This window comes from Schistocerca nitens, chromosome 1, assembly GCF_023898315.1.
Source record: "Schistocerca nitens isolate TAMUIC-IGC-003100 chromosome 1, iqSchNite1.1, whole genome shotgun sequence".
In the NCBI taxonomy this organism is placed as follows: domain Eukaryota; kingdom Metazoa; phylum Arthropoda; class Insecta; order Orthoptera; family Acrididae; genus Schistocerca; species Schistocerca nitens.
This window is the reverse complement of record NC_064614.1, coordinates 1,158,269,881-1,158,274,534: the sequence shown is the minus strand read 5'-3', so window position 1 is coordinate 1,158,274,534 and position 4,654 is coordinate 1,158,269,881. Positions and strand designations below refer to the sequence as shown.

Below are 4,654 nucleotides of genomic sequence, written 5' to 3'. Positions count from 1 at the left end.
TTACGTAAATTAGTAATGATGTGTAAGCAGTTATTGAAGGCACCCATCTCCATTAGCCAATGAACCATGGCCAGTAGGGAGGGGCATGGATGTAACATTAGGGAACTAGAGGCTATGTTGTGGCAACGCAAATCCTGTTGATTGTTGTTATTGTTGAAGTATCTAGCAGCCCCTAAATTAAATAATAGTCCTGCACACTCATTTGAAATGGCACACGCAGCTTCCTTCCCCATCCTGCTCTAACCCGATAGAATCGACAACGTCGCTGTTTGGTTTTCTCCGCCAAATCATCGAACCAAGGTAGAACAACACTCTCCACTATATAAGGACAACGCCATTAGAAAGAATGAGCACCGCAAGGGTTCCATATAAACTACAATAAATATAATAAATATATTAACATACTATTATACCTTGCCTGTATTGTATTACTGGCAAATTCTGTGGACGAACTATAAAAATCAACCCTTCTTTCAAATTGATTGGAAAGGATTATAATTTTAAGGTAGCAGTAAATGCAAAAATAAGATAATGGAATTCTTTGGAAAATACTCTCCTTAAAACAAAACTGGATTTAGGACAAGTTCAGTACATCAATTACCTGGGGAGCTACACTGACGGAAAAAGAAATCGCAGCACCCAAAAATAATTAATGTAGTGCAATGAAATTTTTGGAATGGGTTTTTCGAGGTGATTAATATTGCAAGATCACAGGTTAATGTAAGTGCGAGATAACCATTGCAAATGTGAAATGCTGGTGCAGTGTAACCGGTGTAACCGTAAGATCGTTGAATGTAAGTATGCAGATACGTTTTACAGGTTCCAGATATCAGTCTGTAGGATGGAGTTCCATGCCTCTTGCACTTGGTCAGTCAATACAGGGTATGTAAAAGCTGATTGTGGATGAAGCAAGAGTTGTCTTCAAATGATGTCCCACATTTGCTCGATTGATGACAGATTTGGTAATCAGTCAGGCTAGGGCAACGTCACGACGCTCAGTAGAGCATGTTGGATTACAACAGCGGTATGTGAGCAAGCGTTATCCAGTTGGAAAACCACCCCTGGAACGCTGTTCATGAATGGCAGCACAACAGGTCGAATCAGTAGACTGAACAACCAACTTTTAGCCAGGATGCATGGCATAACAACGGGAGTTCACCTGCTGTCATACGAAATAGGATCTCACACCGTAACTCCAGATGAAGGTCCAGTGTGCCTAGCACGCCCTCAAATGGCCTCCGTCTAGCCAACACACGACCATAACTGACATCGAAGCAGAAGCAGCTTTATCGGAAAACACAATCGACCTCCACCCTGCCCTCCATTGAACTCTCGCTTGACATGCTGAAGTCCCAAACGGTGGTGGGTTGTGGTCGGTGGAATGCACGCTGCAGGGAGTCTAGCTCAGAGCTGTCCTTGAAGTAACCGATTTATAACAGTTTGTTGTGTCACTGTGGTGCCAAGCGCTGCTGACATTGCTGCTGCAGATGCAGTGCGTTGCACCAGAACCACATGCCGTACACTATGGTCTTTGCGGTGTCACCGCCAGACACCACACTTGCTAGGTGGTAGCCTTTAAATCGGCCGCGGTCCGTTAGTATACGTCTGACCCACGTGTCGTCACTATCAGTGATTGCAGACCGAGCGCCGCCACACGGCAGGTCTAGTTTAGAGAGACTCCCTAGCACTCGCCCCAGTTGTACAGCCGACTTTGCTAGCGATGGTTCACTGTCTACATACGCTCTCATTTGCAGAGACGACAGTTTAGCATAGCCTTCAGCTACGTCATTTGCTACGACCTAGCAAGGCGCCATATTCAGTTACGAATGTATTCTGAACACATCATATTGTGAATCATGTACCGTCAAGAGCGACGTTCATCATTAATGGATTAAAGTTAAGTATAAAACTAATTACGCCCGCTAATTCCTTGTCATGTTCCAGACCTCACGTCAGTATAGTTCTTCCCTCCTCACGCCAGCCTGCGTGAGCTAAAACGCGTGTATTTCGGCCTCCACTAGTAACACGGTGTTGGCTCTTCTGCCAACACAACAGTCCTCCCTCTCGGTAATGTTATGTGACTGTCTGGAGCCTGGTCTTCTGGCGACTGTTCTTTCTCGTAACCACCGCTGCCAGCGCTCATACACAATGTCTACATTCCTGCCGTGTTTATCTGCAATATCAGAGAAGGATCACCCAGATTCTTGTAGACCAATTGTACGACCTTGTTCACACTCAGTGATTTGTTGATAATGGCCACTTTGTCGCCTTAGAGGCGTTCTTGACCAGCATCAAATCACCACATGCGGTCGCAAGGGTAACTAACGTTCACGAGAGTGAACTTCGTGTATGTAAAGAAAATCTGATTTTCATCCTCGTAATGGCACTACTAGCACCACTCTCATCCGCCTCATTCGGAATTTGTACAAACTTGATCTTTATGATGTGTAAACACGCATAGAAACTTTCCTTTATGTCGCACAACTCCTCCTTGGTGTTGCGAAGTTGTCCTTCAGCATATACTACGCTACTGGCCATTAAAATTGCTACATCACGAACATGATGTGCTACAGACGTGAAATTTAACCGACAGGAAGAAGATGCTGTGATATGCAAATGATTAGCTTTTCAGAGCATTCACACAAGGTTGGCGCCGGTGGCGACACCTACAACGTGCTGACATGAGGAAAGTTTCCAACCGATTTCTCATGCACAAACAGCAGTTTACAGGCGTTGCCTGGTGTAACGTTGTTGTGATGCCTCGTGTAAGGAGGACAAATGCGTACTATCACGTTTCCGACTTTGATAAAGGTCGGATTGTAGCCTATCGCGATTGCGGTTTGTCGTATCGCGACATTGCTACTCGCGTGGGTCGAGATCCAATGGCTGTTAACAGAATATGGAATCGGTGGGTTCAGGAGGGTAATACGGAAAGCCGTGCTGGATCCCAACGGCCTCATATCACTAGCAGTCGAGATGACAGGCATCTTATCCGCATGGCTGTAACGGATCGTGCGGCCACGTCTCGATCCCTGAGTCAACAGATATGGACGTTTGCAAGACAACAACCATCTGCACGAACAGTTCGACGACGTTTGCAGCAGCTTGGACTATCAGCTCGGAGACCGTGGCTGCGGTTACCCTTGACGCTGCACCACAGACAGGATCGCCTGCGATGGTGTACTCAGTGACGAACCTGGGTGCACGAATGGCAAAACGTCATTTTTTTCGGATGAATCCAGGTTCTGTTTACAGCATCATGATGGTCGCATCCGTGTTTGGCGACATCACGGTGAACGCACATTGGAAGCATGTATTCGTAAACCGAGCTAGGTGGCGCAGTGGTTAGCACACTGGACTCGCATTCGGGAGGACGACGGTTCAATCCCGTCTCCGGCCATCCTGATTTAGGTTTTCCGTGATTTCCCTAAATCGTTTCAGGCAAATGCCGGGATGGTTCCTTTCAAAGGGCACGGCCGATTTCCTTCCCAATCCTTCCCTACCCCGAGCCTGCGCTCCGTCTCTAATGACCTCGTTGTCGACGGGACGTTAAACACTAACCACCACCACCACCACCATGTATTCGTCATCGCCATGCTGGCCTATCACCCGGCGTGATTGTATGGGGTGCCATTGGTTACACGTCTCGGTCACCTCTTGTTCGCACTGACGGCACTTTGAACAGTAGACGTTACGTTTCAGATGTGTTACGACCCGTGGCTATACCCTTCAATCGATCCCTGCGAAACCCTACATTTCAGCAGTATAATGCCGACCGCATGTTGCAGGTCCTGTACGGGCCTTTCTGGATAGAGAAAATGTTTGACTGCTGCCCTGGCCAGCACATTCTCCAGATCTCTCACCAACTGAAAACGTCTGGTCAATGGTGGCCGAGCAACTGGCTCGTCACAATACGCCAGTTACTACTCTTGATGAGCTGTGGTATCGTGTTGAAGCTTCATGTGCAGCTGTACCTGTACACACCAACCAAGCACTGTTTGAATCAATGCCCAGGCGTATCAAGGCCGTTATTATGGCCAGAGCTGGTTGTTCTGGGTACTTATTTCTCAGGATCTATGCACCCAAATTGCGTGAAAATGTAATCACATGTCAGTTCTAGCTTAATATATTTGTTCAATGAATACCCGTTTATCATCTGCATTTCTCCTTCGTGTACCAGTTTTAATGGGCAGTAGTGCATCTCTAACGAAGGCAAGAAAGTAGATATTAAACTTGAGAGATACAGTACATGCGGCACTGCAAGCGAAACATTAATAAATCACGAAGAGACACTAAAATGTTCTGAACGGCGATGGCTGCTTTTCTGCTATATTTTGTAAGTACAAACGTCCCCGTCTATCTCTTCACCGGGGGATTGCCGTACGAACACAGTCGAGAAAAAAAGAATTCGCGTCACTTGCCTATTTCGATACTGAAAAATCTAATGTACTACCAACCTACCAACCCGAGGCTATTCCATCCTATACATCCAGTTCAGAAGGATTGATTCAGTTCATGAAAGGCTCAAAACAAGCCGCTGTAGAATTAAATGCAAAGGTGTGATTCTGGGAAGTCCTCTTTAAAATGTAGATGAAAGAGAGGATATATCGTATATCGTAAGACGTGGAGGGCTTGCCAAATGTTGTGAGAGAAG

At 46.3% G+C, this 4,654-nt stretch overlaps 1 non-coding gene across 1 annotated transcript; it reads left to right on the top strand.

Moving 5' to 3' along the window:
• The first annotated feature begins 3,327 nt into the window (after positions 1-3,327).
• Trnaa-cgc (transfer RNA alanine (anticodon CGC)) lies at positions 3,328-3,400 on the top strand. The gene has a single exon. It is a non-coding gene; the product is annotated as a tRNA-Ala (tRNA).
• The last annotated feature ends 1,254 nt before the right edge of the window (positions 3,401-4,654 follow it).